The sequence below is a fragment of the Anomaloglossus baeobatrachus genome, chromosome 5 (genome assembly GCF_048569485.1).
Source record: "Anomaloglossus baeobatrachus isolate aAnoBae1 chromosome 5, aAnoBae1.hap1, whole genome shotgun sequence".
NCBI lineage: Eukaryota > Metazoa > Chordata > Amphibia > Anura > Aromobatidae > Anomaloglossus > Anomaloglossus baeobatrachus.
This window is the reverse complement of record NC_134357.1, coordinates 512580361-512604911: the sequence shown is the minus strand read 5'-3', so window position 1 is coordinate 512604911 and position 24551 is coordinate 512580361. Positions and strand designations below refer to the sequence as shown.

Sequence of the window (24551 nt, the reverse complement as noted above, 5' to 3'; positions counted from 1 at the left end):
GGACATTAGCAGAGAGGTGCACACGTCAATCAAAAAGTGCACGAAATTTCAAACTTTATACAGTTGGATTTCACTGACTAAACACCCGAGCTGCACCCTAATGGTATGTACACACTGTGCCTGATAGTGCCAGTACTGCACTGGCTGCACCTTATACACGAAAATCCTGATGTTTGTTTCCCTTTAAATTCATCTGCATAGGAGTACGCAATCACACAGCCGCATAGTTGTGGACCACCATACAGGCCCAGTTTGGTCTGCCTTATGTTTGGCCTCCCATTGAATCCAATGCTGTTTGATAAGATTCGGAGTTCGGTTCAGCATTTGTTCAGTTGGGCTCGATGAATCAAGCCTTGAAAGGTTCACCCAGCTCTAACCTTCACAACCATTTATACATCATAGGGGAGCTTTCATGACACCTTCTTTCCATCTACCTGATGATGCTGAGGAACATCAGGATCTTCTTGGTTACAGTCTTGTGGCAGAAGAAGAGGACGGGGACATCTCTCTGGTGTTGTCCTCTCACTGGATAGAACTGGAGGAGACACATACAGGGACTAAGTTCATTCTTTACATACAGGTAATTATAGGCTGTGTGTATTTAGTCCTGTCTATTACCTGGTGATGTGAGGGGCTGGGGATCCTCCATCATGACGTCCTTGTACAGATCTTTGTGTCCTTCTAAATACTCCCACTCCTCCATGGAGAAATAGACGGCGACATCCTGACACCTTATGGGAACCTGACACATACAATGATACCGAGAAATATGAACAAGCATAACTGCTTTATGATACATTAGGAATGAAAAATACAACTAGCCATATGAAAAATTGAAACATTTTTTAAATGTGACATTGCATAACTGCTGAGGATTATTTGAGAAAAAGAAATATTTAGGTAATGTATTGATCAATTCATTACTGCCCCATACCAACTTCATGGGGTCCCTAACCAATCGTTACCTCTATATGCGGTTAAAACCTGCTTGTGTGTATGGGTACCTAATCAAATGTTACCTCTATGTGCAGTTGAACCTGCTGTGTATGGGAAGCCAGGGACCTGGCTATATAGGAAGTTGAGTAATCATGGCTAAAGGGCAGGACTTGGTTCTTAGACAGAAAAAAACTGCATAACAATCAAAAACACTGCTGGAACACCATTGTAAATGTGAACAGGGTGCTAGCCAAAAAATACACAATCTATATGAAGTGAAAGCTGCACACCAAATTCTGAGAAATATGAACAAGCATAACTGCTTTATGAAAAATACAACTAGCCATATGAAAAATTGAAAAAAAAAAAATTAAATATGACATTTAAGGAAGGATTTTTTTCCCCATTGGAGCTTGTGTGCCACATTGTTTTTTTTTTGCCTCCCTCTGGATCAACATGTTAGGCTACGGGTTGAACTAGATGGACTTAGAGTCTCCCTTCAACCTTAAAAGAAGGGAATTTTGTTACTTACCGTAAATTCCTTTTCTTCTAGCTCTTATTGGGAGACCCAGACGATTGAGACCCAGACGATTGGGTGTATAGCTACTGCCTCCGGAGGCCACACAAAGCAATTACACTAAAAAGTGTAAGGCCCCTCCCCTTCTGGCTATACACCCCCCGTGGGATCACGGGCTATTCAGTTTTAGTGCTAAAGCAAGAAGGAGGAAAGCCAATAACTGGTTTAAACAAATTCACTCTGAGTAACATCGGAGAACTGAAAACCGTTCAACATGAACAACATGTGTACCCGCAAACCAACAAAAAATCCCGAAGGACAACAGGGCGGGTGCTGGGTCTCCCAATAAGAGCTAGAAGAAAAGGAATTTACGGTAAGTAACAAAATTCCCTTCTTCTTCGGCGCTCTATTGGGAGACCCAGACGATTGGGACGTCCAAAAGCTGTCCCTGGGTGGGTAAGAAATACCTCATATTAGAGCTGCAAGACAGCCCTCCTCTACGAGGAGGCCACTGCCGCCTGCAGGACTCTTCTACCTAGGCCGGCGTCCGCCGAAGCATAGGTATGCACCTGATAATGTTTGGTGAAAGTGTGCAAACTCGACCAGGTAGCCGCCTGGCACACCTGTTGAGCCGTAGCCTGGTGACGTAATGCCCAGGACGCACCCACGGCTCTGGTTGAATGGGCCTTCAGCCCTGAAGGAACCGGAAGCCCCGCAGAACGGTAGGCTTCGAGAATTGGTTCTTTGATCCATCGAGCCAGGGTGGCTTTAGAAGCCTGCGAGCCCTTGCGCTGGCCAGCGATAAGGACAAAGAGTGCATCAGAGCGGCGCAGGGGCGCCGTGCGGGAAATGTAGATTCTGAGTGCTCTCACCAGATCTAACAAATGTAAATCCTTTTCATACCGGTGAACCGGATGAGGACAAAAAGACGGTAAGGAGATATCCTGATTAAGATGAAAAGAGGATACTACCTTAGGGAGAAACTCTTGAATGGGGCGCAGCACCACCTTGTCCTGGTGAAACACCAGGAAGGGAGCCTTGGATGACAGAGCTGCCAGCTCAGACACTCTCCGAAGAGACGTGATCGCAACCAGAAAAACCACTTTCTGTGACAGGCGAGAAAGGGAAACGTCTCTCAGAGGCTCGAAAGGCGGCTTCTGGAGAGCAACTAGTACTCTGTTCAGATCCCATGGATCTAACGGCCGCTTGTACGGGGGCACGATATGACAGACCCCCTGCAGGAACGTGCGCACCTTAGGAAGACGTGCTAGACGCTTCTGAAAAAACACGGATAGTGCCGAGACCTGCCCTTTAAGGGAGCTGAGTGACAAGCCCTTTTCTAACCCTGATTGCAGGAAGGAAAGAAAAGTAGGCAATGCAAATGGCCAGGGAGACACTCCCTGAGCAGAACACCAGGTTAAGAAAATCTTCCACGTTCTGTGGTAGATCTTAGCAGAGGTGGGCTTCCTAGCCTGTTTCATGGTGGCAACGACCCCTTGGGATAATCCTGAAGACGCTAGGATCCAGGACTCAATGGCCACACAGTCAGGTGCAGGGCCGCAGAATTCTGATGGAAAAACGGCCCTTGGGACAGTAAGTCTGGCCGGTCTGGAAGTGCCCACGGTCGGCCGACCGTGAGATGCCACAGATCCGGGTACCACGATCTCCTCGGCCAATCTGGGGCGACGAGTATGACGCGGCTGCAATCGGATCTGATCTTGCGTAACACCCTGGGCAAGAGCGCCAGAGGTGGAAACACGTATGGAAGCCGGAACTGCGACCAATCTTGCACTAAGGCGTCTGCCGCCAGAGCTCTTTGATCGCGCGACCGCGCCATGAAAACCGGGACCTTGTTGTTGTGCCGAGACGCCATTAGGTCGACGTCCGGCACCCCCCAGCGGCGACAGATTTCCTGAAAAACGTCCGTGTGAAGGGACCATTCCCCTGCGTCCATACCCTGGCGACTGAGGAAGTCTGCTTCCCAGTTTTCCACGCCCGGGATGTGAACCGCGGATATGGAGGATGCTGTGTCCTCCACCCACATCAGAATGCGCCGGACTTCCTGGAAGGATTGCCGACTGCGCGTCCCTCCTTGGTGGTTGATGTATGCCACCGCTGTGGAGTTGTCCGACTGGACTCGGATCTGTTTTCCTGCCAGCCACTGCTGGAATGCTAGTAGGGCAAGATACACTGCCCTGATTTCCAGAACATTGATCTGGAGTGTGGACTCCTGCTGAGTCCACGTCCCCTGAGCCCTGTGGTGGAGAAAAACTGCTCCCCACCCTGACAGACTCGCATCTGTCGTGACTACTGCCCAGGATGGGGGCAGGAAGGATCTTCCCTGAGACAATGAGGTGGGAAGAAGCCACCATTGCAGAGAGTCCTTGGCCGTCTGGGAAAGGGAGACCTTCCTGTCCAGTGACGTCGACTTCCCGTCCCATTGGCGGAGAATGTCCCATTGAAGTTGGCGCAGATGAAACTGCGCAAAGGGAACTGCTTCCATGGCTGCCACCATCTTCCCTAGGAAGTGCATTAGGCGCCTTAAGGGGTGCGACTGGCCCCGAAGGAGGGACTGCACCCCAGCCTGCAGTGAACGCTGCTTGTTCAGCGGAAGCTTCACCATCGCTGGAAGAGTATGAAACTCCATGCCCAGATACGTTAGAGATTGAGTCGGTGACAGATTTGACTTTGGGAAATTGATGATCCACCCGAAAGTCTGGAGAGAGTCTCCAGCGTAACATTCAGGCTGAGTTGGCATGCTTCTTGAGAGGGTGCCTTGACAAGCAGATCGTCCAAGTAAGGGATCACTGAGTGTCCCTGAGAGTGCAAGAGTGCTACCACTGCTGCCATGACCTTGGTGAACACCCGTGGGGCTGTCGCCAGACCGAATGGCAGAGCTACGAACTGCAGATGGTCGTCTCTTATCACAAAACGTAGAAAACGTTGGTGCTCCGTAGCGATTGGCACGTGGAGGTAGGCATCTTTGATGTCTATTGAGGCCAGGAAGTCTCCCTGAGACATTGAGGCAATGACGGATCGGAGGGATTCCATCCGGAACCGCCTGGCGTTCACATGCTTGTTGAGCAGTTTCAGGTCCAGAACAGGACGGAAGGAGCCGTCCTTTTTTGGAACCACAAAGAGATTGGAGTAAAACCCTCGCCCTCGTTCCTGAGGGGGGACAGGGATCACCACTCCTTCTGCTCTTAGAGCATCCACCGCCTGCAGCAGGGCATCTGCTCGGTCGGGATGTGGGGAGGTTCTGAAGAACCGGTGTGGAGGACGAGACCTGAAATCGATTCTGTACCCGCGAGACAAAATGTCTGTTACCCACCGGTCTTTGACCTGTGACAGCCAAATGTCGCAAAAGCGGGAGAGCCTTCCACCGACCGAGGATGCGGAGGGAGGAGGCGGAAAGTCATGAGGTAGCCGCTTTGGAAGCGGTTCCTCCATTTGCTTTCTTGGGGCGTGAGCGGGCCCGCCAGGATTCTGAGCTCCTTTGTTCTTTCTGAGTCCGATTGGACGAGGAGAATTGGGCCCTGCCCGAGCCTCGAAAGGACCGAAACCTCGACTGCCACCTTTTCTGCTGAGGTTTGCTTGATCTGGGCTGTGGCAATGAAGAGTCCTTGCCCTTGGACTGTTTAATGATTTCAGCCAATGGCTCACCAAACAGTCTGTCTCTAGATAATGGCAAGCTGGTTAAGCATTTTTTGGCAACAGCATCTGCTTTCCAGTCTTTTAGCCACAAGGCTCTGCGCAAAACCACCGAATTTGCGGCCGCCATAGATGTACGGCTCGTAGAGTCTAGGACAGCATTGATAGCATAGGTCGCAAACGCAGACATTTGCGAAGTTAGTGACGTCACTTGCGGCACTGCGGGATGTATGATAGCATCCACCTGTGTTAAACCAGCTGAAATAGCTTGGAGTGCCCATACGGCCGCGAATGCAGGAGCAAACGACGCGCCGATAGCTTCATAGACAGATTTCAACCAAAGGTCCATCTGTCTGTCATTGGCATCCTTAAGTGAAGCGCCATCCTCCACTGCGACTATGGACCTAGCCGCCAGCTTGGAAATTGGGGGATCCACCTTTGGACACTGGGTCCAGCGGTTGACCACGTCAGGGGGAAACGGATAACGTGTATCCCTAGAACGTTTAGAGAACCGCTTGTCTGGATGAGCGTCGTGTTTCTGGATTGATTCCCTGAAGTCCGAGTGGTCCAAAAAAGCACTCAATTTACGCTTGGGATATAGGAAATGGAACTTCTCCTGCTGTGCAGCTGCCTCTTCTGCTGAAGGGGCTGGGGGAGAAATATCCAACAGTCTATTGATGGCCGTAATAAGGTCATTTACCATGGCGTCCCCATCAGGGGTATCCAGATTGAGAGGGGTTTCAGGGTTAGAATCCTGATCACCTTCCTCAGACACATCACAGAGAGACTCTTGTCGCTGAGACCCTGAGCAGTGTGAAGACGTCGAGGGTCTTTCCCAGCGAGCTTGCTTAGCCTGTCTGGGGCTGTCATCTGAGTCAGAGCCCTCAGTCTGTGATGCTTGGGACCCCCTTGCAGTACGGATTAGTTCCAACTGAGGGGGACCTGGGGGCAACGACACAGCAGTGTCCATGTGCTGAGTAACTGGCCTGGACTGCAAGGCCTCAAGGATTTTTGTCATAGTCACAGACATCCTATCAGCAAAGACTGCAAAGTCTGTCCCTGTCACCGGGGCAGGACTTACAGGCGTCTCTGCCTGGGTCACTGCCACCATAGACTCCGGCTGACGAAGCTGCACTGGAACCGAACATTGCACACAATGGGGGTCTTTGGAGCCTGCTGGTAGATCAGCCCCACATGCAGTGCAAGCAGCGTACATAGCCTGTGCCTTGGCACCCTTGCGTTTTGTGGATGACATGTTGCTGTCTCCTCAGAGCAATACAGGGTGTCCAGCCAAGAAGCGACCTTACAGTGCAAGAATTAAAAGTATTGTACCAGAAAAAGTACACTAATAAACACACTGAGGCACTAGAGGGGCTAGCACTAAAGTGCCGCTTACCGCCCGCTTAAGAGCGGGTGTGTGGTCGCCCAGACCCCTTCAGACTGAGTCTCCCAGAGCCTGCGTCCTTCATCCAGCCAGACCGCATGTAATAATGGCTGCTGGCGTCCTGGAGAGGGGGGGCGGGCCCTGGGCGTGCACTGACGAAGAGCGGGAAGCCTGCTTCCCTCTGTGCCCAGTGAGAGGGCTGGAGCATGTAAATAAGGCTCCAGCCCTCGGTGCTGCTTGTCAAACAGCGTCTCTCCCCTACCCTGATTGACAGGGTGGGGGCGGGAACGACGCGGCGCTAGGCCGCAAAAGCCGGGGACTAAATTTATAAGCGCCGCCGCCGTAAAAGCGCGGTCGGCGCGTCCCCGGTGCACTACAAGTCACAGCAGCGCCGCCGCTCTAGAGGCGGTCGGCGCTGCGTTCCCAAAACACAAAAGTCCCCCAGTAAACTGCAGGGACTATAACCCAGCGCTACCGTCCCCGGCGCACTACAACACTCAGCAAGCCCGGAGTGTGTCTGTGCCTGCCGGGGACACAGAGTACCTGTATGATGCAGGGCCATGTCCCTGACTGTACTCATGCTCCGAATCCAGCAGGTTCATCTGGGTCTGTGGATGGAGCCCGGCCTCAGGGCTTAGGGGCCGGCAAGATCCCACTTCCACAGAGCCCTACAAGGGGATGTGGAAGGAAAACAGCATGTGGGGCTCCAGCCTCTGTACCAGCAATAGGTACCTCAACCTTACAAACACCATCAAGGGTGAGAAGGGAGCATGCTGGGGGCCCTATATGGGCCCTCTTTTCTTCCATCCGAAATAGTCAGCAGCTACTGCTGACTAAATAGTGGAGCTATGCGTGGATGTATGACCTCCTTCGCACAAAGCTTGAAAACTGAATAGCCCGTGATCCCACGGGGGGTGTATAGCCAGAAGGGGAGGGGCCTTACACTTTTTAGTGTAATTGCTTTGTGTGGCCTCCGGAGGCAGTAGCTATACACCCAATCGTCTGGGTCTCAATCGTCTGGGTCTCCCAATAGAGCGCCGAAGAAACTATGATACTATGATTGCATAACTGCTGAGGATTATTTGAAAAAAAAAAAGAGATATTTAGCTAATGTATTGATCAATTCATTGCTGCCCCATAACCAGCTTCACGGTAACGATTGTTATGAAGTTTTTTTCTGTCTGAGAACCCAGTCCCGCCCTTTAGCCATGATTATTCAACTTCCTATATAGCCAGGTCCCTGGCTTCCCATACACAGCAGGTTTCAACCGTACATAGAGGTAACATTTGGTTAGGTACCCATGCACACAAGCAGGTTTTAACCGTATATAGTAGTAACAATTGTTAGGGACCCCATAAATAAGAGATTACCGTGAAGTTGGTCATGGGGCAGTATTGAATTGATCAATACATTACCTAAATATCTCTTTTTGTCAAATAATCCTCAGCAGTTATGCAATGTCACATTTAAAAAAAAAAAATTTAATTATTCATATGGCTAGTTGTATTATTCATTCCTAATGTATCATAAAGCAGTTATGCTTGTTCATATTTCTCTGAATTTGGTGTGCAGCTTTCACTTCATATAGATTGTGTATTTTTTGGCTAGCACCCTGTTCACATTTACAATGGAGTTCCAGCAGTCTTTTTGATTGATTGACATACAATGATACCATCATCCCCCGATCCCTTCATAGCGTTACTGTATAATGTCCCAGCATTCCCAGCAGTGTCACCTCTCCAGTCAGCAGCTCAATCATCTTGTAGGTGAGTTCTAGGATCTTCTGGTCCTTGATGTCCTCATGTATCAGGGGGTGAGGTGGAGGCCCAGTGATTGGGCTCAGGGGTCTTCCCCATCCCTCAGACACAGGGTCCTGGCAGCGCTCACTAGAGGTCTTCTTCACTACTGTGTAATCCTGGTTATAGAGAGACATTAATAAACCTCACTACAGACATTTCCAGAGTCCTCACCTCTCCAGTTCTGTCCATCTGTTATTCCCATAGATAAGAATGGTGTAATGTGACGTCATCAGAATCTCTCACCTCTCCAGTAATCCGGAAGAGGATCTCTAGGGTGAGGTGTAATATCCTCTCCACCATCTTGCCCCTGTCCCTATCCATCCTTGACGGGTCAATCAGGAGAATTCTCTTATATAGAAGATCTGAGAGGATCCGATATTGTAGGGACCTGAATGGGGAGAAGATGACGATGTAACATCAGAAAGATCCCATGTAAGAAATCTCCGGAGCTGTTACCGGCTTCACATGATCCCTACATCCAGTCCTGGCCCCGTCCTGCCCCCGGTATAACACACAATCCAACTATAGTCACACACAGATTTATCACAGAACATAGACCCGGGGCCGTCAGTAACAGATAATGATAGAACATTAATATCTCCTGATAGTGACAACATGGAGCGGGCGACGGCCATAATGGAGACTGTACAGTAACAGAGCAGCGAGCGGCGTCAGGAGGGAAGTGACCCAATCTAATCCCATACAGACAGATCTCCTGATAGAGCCGCACAGACGGGAACACGTTCTGTCTCCTGGAGTGTGAGCGCAGCACTGAGGGGGTTAATGTAATGGGGAATCTCCACATCCCTCCTCCTGCAGAGCCGCACACTGGATATATGGCTGTGACTAAATCCTAGTGGTGAAAGCTCCGCTCCCTCTGCCACCAGGATTTTCCCGCTCCCCTTTATCACACACAGTCTGTTCTCGGCGCCATCATTACCCGACTCTCTCCCTCTCTGCAGCTTCTTCTCTTACATGCGGCCGCTTCCTACAGGAGAAAAACACTTCTCTTCCTGTAATCTCTAGATTGGCTCCTCCCCCCCATGTGACTGATCACATGACTATGACATCATCACAGGTCCTGTAAGCACAGAGCAGCCATATATCTTGTGCGCGGCTCCACATTTCCAGATGGAATAAACATCATTTTTGTAATCCACGTGGTCATGGAGTTGTTATTTAATAGAAGCGGGGGTGTGGGGATAAGACCCCCAGGAGAGGAGCGCGCAGGGGGTGGTGAAGCCCCCCTTACATGATTATAGTGGATGGGAGGAAACATCGCCATGCCAACCAACCAAGCCGGTCACACCCACTGGCCTGGAAGCAGCTGTAGGGAATCAGTGCTGGAGGCGATGCAGGGACGCAGTAGAGAGGCATACACGGGTGTGCAGTGGAAACAGTCAGGGTTTTATTCACACTGATAACAAACAGAAAATACAAGGCCTTACTTCAGACAGGAATGCAAAGCAAAAGCCCAGCTTGTCACACAGCACAGCAAAGGCTCTGGAGGTGCCAGTCCATTCAGGTGTATCCTCCCCACAGCCCCTGCTTCAGCTTTCCATCCCAACCACCACACACTGAGGAGATCTGGCTGCCTATTTATGCTGTGCTAATCCTGCAGCTGTACACATCAGACATTGCCCCATAAGCCTGGACTAGCAGAAGGTCCAAGCCAGGTTTTACCTCCTTCCCTGCTGCTCACGTGTGGAAAAGGCATTTACTAGGAATATATCTCCCATCTACCACCATACCCTTTACTGCGTCACACGGCCCATACATTCTAGGCTCCACCGTGGGGGATGTGGAGATTCCCCTTTACTGGGAGCAGGACACACCATTTGATGAATATGTTATACAGTAAAAAAATTATATATATATATATATATATATATATATATATAGAGCGCCCCGGGGCAGCCGAGCTGCTCGGATCCGGGCGGTCCATGGCTCGAGTGGTCCCGGATCTGGGGTCACTGGCGGCAGTTTAAAATGAAAAGTAAAAATAAAGATGATATAGTCCGACTACACCACTCGCGGTGCGCGGCCAGGGATGGTATGGCCGCCGCTGCCAGTCCTCTCTGGAAATGATGGATGGGGCAGCGTGGATGGTGAAGCCCTCCGCGAGTAGGGCATTTCCCCAGGGGTAGGTAGGGGTTAACGTGGAGGCTCAGGGAAAGAACTCAGTCCAGACAGGGGAGTGCAGTTTGGTCACTTTACTTACAGCTGGGTTCGCACCCTGGAGACATGCTGGATCCCAGGTGCGCCTGAGTCCTGTGTCCCTGTGCCAGCCGAACTGGTGCCACTCGCCCACCGATGCACTCGTGTGTGTGAGGGTCCTCCCTGGCTTGAAGCACCCGGAGGTCCGTCTAGTGTCTGGGTTCTTCCACAGGCAGCTAGGACTATTTAAGGGAATATGTCCCGTTCCCCTCTTCGCTGCTGATGCCTCGGACGTTAGTGGTGGTAGATGAGTCCTGGAAACCCACCCACCTGGCAGAATTAACAGATGGCTTGAAGTCCTGGTCTGTTCTGGGATCTGCACCCCATGCGTGCAAACTACTGGATTTCTACTCCCACAGGATTCCACTGTCCCTGGAGCTTAATCTCCCGCTTTCCAGCTACTTTCTCCTCTGAGTGGCTGATCTTTCTACTCAGGTCCCAATGGAGTGTTTGCTACTTTCATTATGTCTCAAGATTCCTTTGTCTGTCTTGAACATTTCCTTTTAGCTCTCTTTCTTGTTACTCCTCACTTCTCACTCCTCTCCACAACTCTCTCTTTTCTCTCCTTCCTTCAACTCTCAACTGACTTCTCCCTCACTTCCCAGGCCACTTGCTCCTCCCCCAGGTCTAGTCTCTCCTTTCCCAGTTGGCTGCCTGTTAGCTCACAGTGCCCGCCCTGTCGCCTGGTTCTAAAGGAGCCTCCCAACCTGGTTTGGGTGTGAGTGTTCTTGTATGTGTACTGACTGGCACAGTTATGTAGGACCTGAGCTGTTACAGTGATGTTACCTTGTTTTGTGACACCTGGTTATCGCAGGGGCGTCACATTCCCTCTTGGTTAAATCCAGCACGTCCGCGGGCTGCAATTCAAACATGTCATACTGTAGTTTTTACATGCAAAACATTGGATAAATCAACATTTAAAAGTGCATAACATTAGAACTTTGCAACAGTAAACTGGTTACACTCTCATCCCTTTCGGGAGGCACATTGTTTGAACGTTTCAACCTGGTTTCACCTTCCTTACCACCCGCCACCCAGAGTCTCTGGCACCACTGCTCAGTAGTTTCCCACCCAAAGTCTCCGGTGTCCTTTTGTTCCTGGATGAGCAAACAAAGTGGTAAAGTCCTGAGAGAGTGTCACCAGTTCCTGTGGTGACAGGGTCCTGGCCTGGTCTGCCACGGACCCTTCCTGCGCCTGCCACTCTCCTATGAACAGTCCTGTAGAGCAGGCTGCAGGCTTAACCCTTTTTAGCAAACAATAGTGCAACTAATTTGCATTGAAAGTTTGTGTCACTTCCAGTCCTGTAACTCAGGTCCATAGTTAACTTTTCAAAATATCAAAACATTCAAAGTACTTTCAAGGTTATGTACTCATTATACAAAATAACGTATTTTAAACTGTAAAGAATGTTCAACGCATATTCAAACATTTAACTGGGAATGTTTACAGTCAACTGGGTAACTGGGCTTAGCTACCTTACTTTGGTGTTGCTGAAGGGTGTGCGGGGCTGAGTGCTGCTTCAACAACCCATTCTGGTCGCAGCTACACATCAAGATCGTACCAGCCCCGCTCCCCATGGTGCCTGGTATATGACACCATATCGCCCACTTTCAGGTCTCGACCAGGGTGGCCCCTGGGAAGGAGGTCGTGCACGTCCCTCCGAGACACAAACACCCCTTCACTTAGGCCGGTCTTGGAGATAAACCCCCACCCCTTTTTCTGGTGGAACCGGTCTACAACTCCGATGTGGCAGGCCTCACGGGCCCCCCAAGTGGCCAGCCGGAGGGTCTGCTTCTTTCGCAGATCATGAGCCTCTGTTTGGGCCCTTCGGGTCTCCCTTTCCTCCCGCTCCCGGGACAACTTTAAGGCCATGGCATGGCATGCCTTCTCGGCCTCCAGTGACGGGGCAGCACCCAAGCCGGCTGCCTGGACAATCTAAGGCGGGAAACAGGCCGGGATCCCGGCGGGGCAGGTTGGTTCACCTCCGGGAGTTCCACTGCCAGGACCCCAGCAATGGCAACTGGTAGAGCCTCTAAGGCGGGATCGGCAGCATCCTTTTTCCCCATGACGGTAGGCAAGGTCATCACAGGCGGGGCATCAGGTGTCTTTACTGTATCCTCGACTGGTGACGGCAGCATTGCGGCCTGGTCTGGTCTAGCCGTATGGGACTGGGGTTGCAGCCTGGTCCGCGGCTGAGGCAAGCATCAGGACACTGCTGATGGTCGGCTCCAACTGGCATTCTCCGGTGGTGCGGCACTATCGTTCCACCTCCACCCCAAGCGGCAACAGCAAGGGGGTCTGGGTGGCACCTCCCGTCCCAGCACTGTTTGCACGGCCCGGCACTCATGGGCCCGCACTGCCACAGCTAAATCCCGTAGCTCCGCATGCCACTCCATCATTTGCCGGAGTGACTGCGTCCGCGACCGGAAGCAGAACTGGGTCAGCTCCCAGTCCAGCCAGGCAGCAGTGCCTGGTTCCAGGTCGCCTCACTCCCGTTCTCCCGGAGCAGACATCATTTCTCTCCAGCATTCAGAAACTTGTCTTTGTAGAGTTCCGGTGTCTCTGCTTGGGGTCAGTCCTCTTACATCCTGGACACACCTCCCTGGGTGGGGAGTTCAGGTTTTGCGCTCTTTACTGATGGCGCAGCAGTTTTACAGTCCAGGAAAATTAACGGCTGTCGTGCCCCGAGACAACCGAGCTGCTCGGATCTGGGCGGTCAATGGCTCGAGGGGTCCCGTACCCGGGGGCACCGGCGGCAGTTTAAAATGAAAAGTAAAAATAAAGATATAGTCCGACTACGCCAGTCGCAGTGCGCAGCCAGGGATGGTATGGCCGCCCCTACCGATCCTCTCTGGGGATGATGGATAGGGCAGCCTTGTTACCTTGTTTTGTGACACCTGGTTACCGCAGGGGCGTCACATTATATATATGTATATTATACACACACATACAGTCAGGGCCAGAAATATTTGGACAGTGACACAAGTTTGGTATTTTAGCTGTTTACAAAAACATGTTCAGAAATACAATTATATATATATAATATGGGCTGAAAGTGCACACTCCCAGCTGCAATATGAGAGTTTTCACATCCAAATCGGAGAAGGGGTTTAGGAATCATAGCTCTGTAATGCATAGCCACCTCTTTTTCAAGGGACCAAAAGTAATTGGACAAGGGACTCTAAGGGCTGCAATTAACTCTGAAGGCGTCTCCCTCGTTAACCTGTAATCAATGAAGTAGTTAAAAGGTCTGGGGTTGATTACAGGTGTGTGGTTTTGCATTTGGAAGCTGTTGCTGTGACCAGACAACATGCGGTATAAGGAACTCTCAATTGAGGTGAAGCAGAACATCCTGAGGCTGAAAAAAAAGAAAAGATCCATCAGAGAGATAGCACACATGCTTGGAGTAGCAAAATCAACAGTCGGGTACATTCTGAGAAAAAAAGGAATTGACTGGTGAGCTTGGGAACTCAAAAAGGCCTGGGCGTCCACGGATGACAACAGTGGTGGATGATCGCTGCATACTTTCTTTGGTGAAGAAGAACCCGTTCACAACATCAACTGAAGTCCAGAACACTCTCAGTGAAGTAGGTGTATCTGTCTCTAAGTCAACAGTAAAGAGAAGACTCCATGAAAGTAAATACAAAGGGTTCACATCTAGATGCAAACCATTCATCAATTCCAAAAATAGACAGGCCAGAGTTAAATTTGCTGAAAAACACCTCATGAAGCCAGCTCAGTTCTGGAAAAGTATTCTATGGACAGATGAGACAAAGATCAACCTGTACCAGAATGATGGGAAGAAAAAAGTTTGGAGAAGAAAGGGAACGGCACATGATCCAAGGCACACCACATCCTCTGTAAAACATGGTGGAGGCAACGTGATGGCATGGGCATGCATGGCTTTCAATGGCACTGGGTCACTTGTGTTTATTGATGACATAACAGCAGACAAGAGTAGCCGGATGAATTCTGAAGTGTACCGGGATATACTTTCAGCCCAGATTCAGCCAAATGCCGCAAAGTTGATCGGACGGCGCTTCATAGTACAGATGGACAATGACCCCAAGCATACAGCCAAAGCTACCCAGGAGTTCATGAGTGCAAAAAAGTGGAACATTCTGCAATGGCCAAGTCAATCACCAGATCTTAACCCAATTGAGCATGCATTTCACTTGCTCAAATCCAGACTTAAGACGGAAAGACCCACAAACAAGCAAGACCTGAAGGCTGCGGCTGTAAAGGCCTGGCAAAGCATTAAGAAGGAGGAAACCCAGCGTTTGGTGATGTCCATGGGTTCCAGACTTAAGGCAGTGATTGCCTCCAAAGGATTCGCAACAAAATATTGAAAATAAAAATATTTTGTTTGGGTTTGGTTTATTTGTCCAATTACTTTTGACCTCCTAAAATGTGGAGTGTTTGTAAAGAAATGTGTACAATTCCTACAATTTCTATCAGATATTTTTGTTCAAACCTTCAAATTAAACGTTACAATCTGCACTTGAATTCTGTTGTAGAGGTTTCATTTCAAATCCAATGTGGTGGCATGCAGAGCCCAACTCGCGAAAATTGTGTCACTGTCCAAATATTTCTGGACCTAACTGTATACACACTACAGTTCAAAAGTTTAGGGTCACTTAGATATTTCCTTATTTTTGAAAGAAAAGCACATTTTTTTTCAATGAAGCTAACATTAAATTTAACAGAAATACACTCTATACATTGTTAATGTGGGAAATGACTATTCTAGCTGCAAACGTCTGTTTTTTAATGCAATATCTACATAGGTGTATAGAGGCCCACTTCCAAAAACCACCACTCCATTGTTCTAATGGTACATTGTGTTTGCTAACTGGGTTAGAAGGCTAATAGATGTTTAGAAATCCCTTGAAAACCTTATGCAAGTATGTTAGCACAGCTGAAAACAGTTTTGCTGATTAGAAAAGCTATACAATGACCTTCCTTTGAGCTAGTTGAGAATCTGGAGCATTACATTTGTTGGTTCCATTAAACTCTCAAAATGGCCAGAAAACAAGAGAACTTTCATGTGAAACTCAACAGTCTATTCTTGTTCTTAGAAATGAAGGATATTCCATGCGAGAAATTAAAAAGAAACTGAAGATTTCCTACAATGGTGTGTACTACTCCCTTCAGAGGAGAGCACAAACGGGATCTAACCAGAGTAAAAAGAGAATTGGGAGGCCCCGCTGCACAACTGAGCAACAAGACAAGTATGTACATTAGAGTCTCTAGTTTAAGAAATCAACGCCTCACAGGTCCTCAACTGGCAGCTTAACTAAATAGTACCCGCAAAACAGCAGTGTCAACATCTACAGTGAAGAGGCGACTCCGGGTTGCTGGCGTTCAGGGCAGAGTGGCAAAGATAAAGCCATATCTGAGAATGGCTAATAAAAAGGAAAAGATTAATATGGGCAAAATAACACAGACATTGGACAGAGGAAGATTGGAAAAAAGTGTTATGGACAGATAAATCGAAGTTTGAGGTGTTTGGATCACACAGAAGAACATTTGTGAGACGCAGAACTGAAAAGATGCTGGAAGAGTGCCTGACGCCATCTGTCAACCATGGTGGAGTTAATGGTATGGTCTGGGGTTGCTTTGGTGCTGGTAAAGTGGGAGATTTGTACAAGGTAAAAGGGATTTTGAATAAGGAAGGCTATCACTCCATTTTGCAACGCCATGCCATACCCTGTGGACAGCGCTTGATTGGAGCCAATTTCATCCTACAAAAGCACCCCTCCAAATTATGCATGAACTATTTAGGGAAGAAGCAGGCAACTGGTATTTTATCTGTAATGGAGTAGCAAGCCCAGTCACCAGATCTCAACCCTATTGAGCTGTTGTGGGAGCAGCTTGACCGTATGCAGGGCCGTATTTGCCATTAGGCCCAAACCAAAACTTAAAAAAAAAAAATATATTTTTTTTTTTTTTAAATCTTCCTCCCTCCTCCAAACTCTTTATTAAAACCAGCGCCTTTTTGGAGGAGGGAGGGGGCGCCGCAGTCATTTATAGTCGCGTCTATAACACGCAACTATAAATGAAACTGTGAGCCGGCACTTCCGGGGTCAGAGGAGCTGTAATCAGCTCCCCGCCCCGACGTGCTGCCGTGCGCTCACTGTGCAGAGGTCACACCAGCGTGAGGCAGCGCCGCGCAGAGAAGGACGGGACATGGAGCCGCCGCCGAGGAAGATGTTTGATGATGATCCTGCCACCGCCACCACCACCGCGGAGAACGGGACGTGCAGCCGCCGGAGATGCCGCCTGGAGCAGGTAAGCGCTTTACAGCCGAAGACCGCGCCGAACAAGCAACCCGGGGGGGGGGGGGGGCGCACAACATGGAGGATGACGGGGATGGATCATGATATGGGGGCGCAACATGGAGGATGAGGGGGGTGGAACATGATATGGGGGCGCAACATGGAGGATGGGGGGATGCAGCACGATGTGGGGGCGCAACATGGAGGATGGGGGGGATGGAACATGATATGGGGGCGCAACATGGAGGATGGGGGTGATGCAGCATGATGTGGGGCGCGCAACATGGAGGATGAGGGGGATGGAACATGATATGGGGGCTCAACATGGAGGATGGGGGGGATGCAGCATGATGTGGGGCGCGCAACATGGAGGATGAGGGGGATGGAACATGATATGGGGGCGCAACATGGAGGATGAGGGGGATGCAGCATGATGTGGGGGCGCAACATGGAGGATGGGGGGATGGAACATGATATGGGGGCGCAACATGGAGGATAAGGGGGATGGAACATGATATGGGGGCGCAACATGGAGGATGGGGGGGATGCAGCATGATATGGGGGTGCAACATGGAGGATGGGGGGGATGCAGCATGATGTGGGGTGCAACATAGAGGATGGGGGGATGGAACATGATATGGGGGCATGCAGCATGATGTGGGGGCGCAACATAGAGGATGGGGGATGGAACATGATATGGGGGCGCAACATGGAGGATGGGGGGGATGCAGCATGATGTGGGGGCGCAACATGGAGGATGGGGGGATGGAACATGATATGGGGGCGCAACATGGAGGATGGGGGGGATGCAGCATGATGTGGGGGTGCAACATGGAGGATGGGGGGATGGAACATGATATGGGGGCGCAACATGGAGGATGGGGGGGATGCAGCATGATGTGGGGGCGCAACATAGAGGATGGGGGATGGAACATGATATGGGGGCGCAACATGGAGGATGGGGGGGATGCAGCATGATGTGGGGGCGCAACATGGAGGATGGGGGGGATGGAACATGATATGGGGGCGCAACATGGAGGATGGGGGTGATGCAGCATGATGTGGGGCGCACAACATGGAGGATGAGGGGGATGGAACATGATATGGGGGCTCAACATGGAGGATGGGGGGGATGCAGCATGATGTGGGGCGCGCAACATGGAGGATGAGGGGGCTGGAACATGATATGGGGGCGCAACATGGAGGATGAGGGGGATGCAGCATGATGTGGGGGCGCAACATGGAGGATGGGGGGATGGAACATGATATGGGGGCGCAACATGGAGGATGGGGGTGATGCAGCATGATGTGGGGCGCGCAACATGGAGGATGAGGGGGATGGAACATGATATGGGGGCTCAACATGGAGGATGGGGGGGATGCAGCATGATGTGGGGCGCGCAACATGGAGGATGAGGGGGATGGAACATGATATGGGGGCGCAACATGGAGGATGAGGGGGATGCAGCATGATGTGGGGGCGCAACATGGAGGATGGGGGGATGGAACATGATATGGGGGCGCAACATGGAGGATAAGGGGGATGGAACATGATATGGGGGCGCAACATGGAGGATGGGGGGGATGCAGCATGATATGGGGGTGCAACATGGAGGATGGGAGATGCAGCATGATGTGGGGGCACAACATAGAGGATGGGGGGATGGAACATGATGTGGGGGCACAACATGGAGGATGGGGGGATGGAACATGATGTGGGGGCACAACATGGAGGATGGGGGGATGGAACATGATATGGGGGCGCAACATGGAGGATGGGGGGATGAAGCATGATGTGGGGGCGCAACATGGAGGATGGGGGGATGAAGCATGATGTGGGGGCGCAACATGGAGGATGGGGGGATGGAACATGATGTGGGGGCGCAACATGGAGGATGGGGTATGCAGCTTGATGTGGGGTCGCAACATGGAGGATGGGGGATGGAACATGATATGGGGGCGCAACATGGAGGATGGGGGGGATGGAACATGATATGGGGCGCAACATGGAGGATGGAACATGATGTGGGGGTGCAACATGGAGGATGGGGGATGCAGCATGATGTGGGGTCGCAACATGGAGGATGGGGGATGGAACATGATATGGGGGTGCAACATGGAGGATGGGGGGGATGAAGCATGATGTGGGGGTGCAACATAGAGGATGGGGGGATGGAGCATGATGTGGGGGTGCAACATAGAGGATGGGGGGATGGAGCATGAAGTGGGGGTGCAACATAGAGGATGGGGGGTATGGAGCATGATGTGGGGGCGCAACATGGAGGATGGGGGGATGAAGCATGATGTGGGGGCGCAACATGGAGGATGGGGGGATGAAGCATGATGTGGGGGCGAACAACATGGAGGATGGGGGGGATGGAACATGATGTGGGGGCGCAATATGGAGGATGGGGGGGATAAAGCATGATATGGTGGCGCAACATGGAGGATGGGGGGGATGAAGCATGATGTGGGGGCGCAACATGGAGGATGGGGGGATAGAGCATGATGTGGGGGTGCAACATGGGGATGGAGCATGATGTGGGGGTGCAATATGGGGATGGAGCATGATGTGGGGGTGCAATATGGAGGATGGGGGGATGAAGCATGATGTGGGGGCGCAACATGGGGGATGGAGCATGATGTGGGGGCGCAACATGGAGGATGGGGGGATGGAGCATGATGTGGCGGCGCAACATTGGGGATGGAGCATGATGTGGGGGCGCAACATGGAGGATGGGGGGATGGAGCATGATGTGGCGGCGCAACATGGGGGATGGAGCATGATGTGGGGGTGCAACATGGAGGATGGGGGGGATGAATCATGATGTGGGGTTGCAACATGGAAGATGAAGCATGATGTGGGGGCGCAACATGGAGGATAGAGCATGATGGGGGTGCGCAGCATGGGGGATGGAGCAGAATGGGAAAATGGGGGGGGAGGGGAAAATGAGGGAGGGTGGTGGATAGTATAGCGAATGGGAGTTGCAGTATGGAGAATGGGAGGCATGGTATGGAGAATGGGGTAGCATGGGGGGAGGCATGGTATGGAGAATGGGAAAGCATGGGGGGTACTCTGTATGGAAGGGGAACCATGGTGGGCTTGATATGGAGGGGGCTTGATATGGAGACGGGGCAGCATGGGGAGCGCTCAGTTAGGAGCCTTGGAGGGCTCGGTATACAGAATGTGAAGCAGAAGGTTCATTATAGAGTGGGGACATCATGAGGGGGACAGTGAAGTGGGGGCTGCATGGAGAGGTGGGGATAGTGGAGGTCATAGTTCATAAGTGAGGAAGGTCTGGAGGGTATAATTCAGTGGGGAGGACAGTGGGGGTTTTCATTTGAGGGGGCAGTGTAGTGGAAATGTTATAGGAGAGAATGTGGAGGCCATATACTATAAGTGACACGGTGTGAGGTCATTTTTTGTGCAGTGAGCTCAGTGATGGGCAGTTATTTATTCTTGGGCTTACTTAGGGTGGTTACTCTTTTTTTTTTTTAAACATATCTTATTTGATGTCAGCGAGCACATATCATAAACAAGAGAACATGTTGTTACATTCCATAAAATGTCTCCGGATTGTACAATGCTTCTGTTACATCATTTTCTTTTTCATTGTCACAACAATTTCATCTCCATAGAATTATCTTAACAATAATTTACTCTAACTTAACAACCTAACCTATTTGTTCCCTTCAGTTGGTCCTTTGGATGCTCCCTATCTTCAGTGTCCCTAGTGTCCCTGCAATGTCTTCCAAACAATACCAAGACGTGTGTTCAAATGCTTTAATTAACTGGGTGATTGTCTCCACTTTTTGAAGAATCTTTTAGTGGACTTCTCCTTATGTTTCTCCGAATCCAGTTTGTCGTACATCATTATTGTTTTTAGGGTATCAACTATTTCTGTATTTCTCGGAGTCTGTCTTATCAGCCAGTTCCTAAGTAGGCATTTCTTGACCACAAGCAATACTACGTGTATTACACCTGGAATGTGAGCACTTGCTCTGTCAGTTTCCGTAGGGGCTTCTATACAGTGAAACAAACAGGCCTGAGGGGTGACGGGTATAACTACTTTCCAAATCCTCAATATGTACGCCACCGCTTCCTCCCATACCCCCCTCACTCGTAGGCATTCTCATATGCAGTGAAACAGTTTTGCTTTATGGAGTCCACATTTAGGGCAATGGTCCATGAAATGCACTGGTGAGCTGCTATGTGGTATATTAAAGGCGTATGTTGCGTTGTGTACTAGCTTAAATTGCATATCCCTCCACTGTTCATTTATCATTACTTTCTTAACAGATTCCAACCCCCTTAGAATTTTATCATAGATGTCCGGATCGCCCAGAGCCGTCTCCCAGGTTTTAAATATTTGCTCTTTCCAGGGGCCCTGTACTTGATCTCTCATTCGTTGGTATATGATGGAAAGGGATTCATGTCCCGCTCTCTGACCAATCAATACATCAAAACTCCCCTTCTTCTCAGCCTTCCCAACCTCTTTTACCACTGATGTGTAATGTGTTGTTATTTGTAAATATTGTAGGTAATGGTGATTTTCCATGTTAAATTTTTCCGATACCTCCGCCCAGCTCAGAACTCTCCCCTCCTCCGTTTTCAGTAAATCACCCAACCTCCGTATCCCCCTCTGCTTCCATCCTTGAAATAATTTGTTTTGAGACCCTTGAATAAAATTTGGATCCTCCCACAATGGGGTAAATTTTGAAAGACAATAAGGGAGTCTATACAGTTTTCTCAGTGCTCTCCAGGCCCCCACCGTGTCCTTTATTAAACAGCTCTGTTTCACATATGTTGGTATTTTATCTAGCTTCATATGTAATACCGCTACCACGTTAAAAGGGCTTGTTAGCTCCCTCTCCAGCTGAACGTTAGAAAAGAAGGTTGTCCCATTGATCCAGTCTTTTATATGTCTGGCAAGCGCCGCTAAGTTGTACAATCTAATCATGGGCATTTGTACCCCTCCGTCTTTTTTCTGTAGACACAGCTTTGAGTAGGCTACTCTTGGTCTCTTTCCCTGCCATAAAAATTTTACAAACGCTTTTTGCAACTTGATATCGGTGTGTTTCAGCAGTAAGGGAATAGTTTGTAGAGGATAGAGCAAACGGGAGAAGCTGATCATCTTTATCAGATGTGCTCTGCCAAACAGGGACAGGGAAATATTTTTCCACCTATCTAGCTCTTTAGCTATTTTTTCAATTAGATGTGGATAGTTAAGTCTATATAATGACATTGAGTCTCTGCCTATTTTAATTCCTAAATAAGTGATGTAGTGGGGGGCTATGGCTACTTCTATTCCCTCACCTTGCCTATTTCCCAGGGGTGTCAAATATAGAATCTGACTTTTACTGATATTTATCCTGTAGCCTGAAAAGGAGCCAAAGTACGCCAGTTTGTCTATTACGTTCTTCAGATGGTTGTCTGGGTCTGACATAAATAAAAGCATATCGTCTGCAAAGCAGGTTAGCTTTATCTCACTATTCCCCACCTTGATTCATGAGAAATCTTCTGATTTTATTAAGTATTGGGCTAGTGGTTCAAGGGCCAAGTCAAACAGAAGAGGGGATAGGGGGCACCACTGCCTAGTCCCCTTCTGTAGCTGAAAAGATTTTGACAGAAAGCCCATTGTGGAAATTCTAGCTTCAGGTGTAGTGTAAAGTGCCTCCATATAGTTCCGAAAAGTACCCATTGGGTGGTTACTCTTTAGTGAGGAGAATTAGGAGTCTGTCACCCGGTTTTTGCCACCTAATTTGAGAGCAGCATAATGTAGGGGCAGAGATCCTGATTCCAGTGTTGTCACTTACTGGGCTGCTTAGTGTAGTTTTGATAAAATCACTGTTTAATCAGCAGTAGTTATCATTACAGGACTACTTGGTGTGCTGCAGAAATAAGGAGAAACAGAAGTCTTTAAATTTGCCTAAGTATCTGTATATCCCATGGTCAATAATTAGCGATAATAAACGCTATAGTGCACATAAAAAGTTTTATTAGACACAAGGTACATGGGGTATAGACTATAATAAAACACAGGACAGGATGTGACAATGACAGGCCACATGCAGGGTAATTCATATACTGTGTCCCTGATATACAAAGTGATGAGTGATAGAACCAAGCTTATACATGAAACACCTCCCAGCCCTTACTTACAGCAGTGCACTGACCAGAGTCAGATAATCACAGGCTAGAAAAACAGTGAGCCATGGAGACCCACAACAGCACTGGCTAGCAGAACAGGGAGCCATAGAGAACCACACCAGCACTGGCTAGCAGTACAGGGAGCCATAGAAAACCACACCAGCACTGGCTAGCAGTACAGGGAGCCATAGAAAACCCACAACAGCACTGGCTAGCAGAACAGGGAGCCATAGAGAACCACACCAGCACTGGCTAGCAGTACAGGGAGCCATAGAAAACCACAACAGCACTGGCTAGCAGTACAGGGAGCCATAGAAAACCACAACAGCACTGGCTAGCAGTACAGGGAGCCATAGAAAACCACAACAGCACTGGCTAGCAGTACAGGGAGCCATAGAAAACCACAACAGCTTTGGCTAGCAGTACAGGGAGCCATAGAAAACCACAACAGCACTGGCTAGCAGTACAGGGAGCCATAGAAAACCACAACAGCACTGGCTAGCAGTACAGGGAGCCATAGAGAACCACACCAGCACTGGCTAGCAGTACAGGGAGCCATAGAGAACCACACCAGCACTGGCTAGCAGTACAGGGAGCCATAGAGAACCACAACAGCACTGGCTAGCAGTACAGGGAGCCATAGAGAACCACACCAGCACTGGCTAGCAGTACAGGGAGCCATAGAGAACCACACCAGCACTGGCTAGCAGTACAGGGAGCCATAGAGAACCACAACAGCACTGGCTAGAAGTACAGGGAGCCATAGAGACCCACACCAGCACTGGCTAGCAGTACAGGGAGCCATAGAGAACCACAACAGCACTGGCTAGCAGTACAGGGAGCCATAGAGAACCACACCAGCACTGGCTAGCAGTACAGGGAGCCATAGAAAACCACAACAGCACTGGCTAGCAGTACAGGGAGCCATAGAAAACCACAACAGCTTTGGCTAGCAGTACAGGGAGCCATAGAAAACCACAACAGCACTGGCTAGCAGTACAGGGAGCCATAGAAAACCACAACAGCACTGGCTAGCAGTACAGGGAGCCATAGAGAACCACACCAGCACTGGCTAGCAGTACAGGGAGCCATAGAGAACCACACCAGCACTGGCTAGCAGTACAGGGAGCCATAGAGAACCACAACAGCACTGGCTAGAAGTACAGGGAGCCATAGAGACCCACACCAGCACTGGCTAGCAGTACAGGGAGCCATAGAGAACCACAACAGCACTGGCTAGCAGTACAGGGAGCCATAGAGAACCACACCAGCACTGGCTAGCAGTACAGGGAGCCATAGAGAACCACACCAGCACTGGCTAGCAGTACAGGGAGCCATAGAGAACCACAACAGCACTGGCTAGCAGTACAGGGAGCCATAGAGACCCACACCAGCACTGGCTAGCAGTACAGGGAGCCATAGAGAACCACAACAGCACTGGCTAGCAGTACAGGGGGCCATAGAGAACCACAACAGCACTGGCTAGCAGTACAGGGAGCCATAGAGAACCACACTAGCTCTGGCTAGCAGTACAGGGAGCCATAGAGAACCACAACAGCACTGGCTAGCAGTACAGGGAGCTTACCAACAGGGGGAGATCGCATGTGGCCCCACGTG

General features: G+C 50.0%; 1 pseudogene; it reads right to left on the bottom strand.

The window, feature by feature from the left end:
- Positions 1–8671, bottom strand: part of LOC142312026 (uncharacterized) — a 171681-nt pseudogene extending 163010 nt beyond the window's left edge.
- Between the last annotated feature and the right edge of the window lie 15880 nt (positions 8672–24551).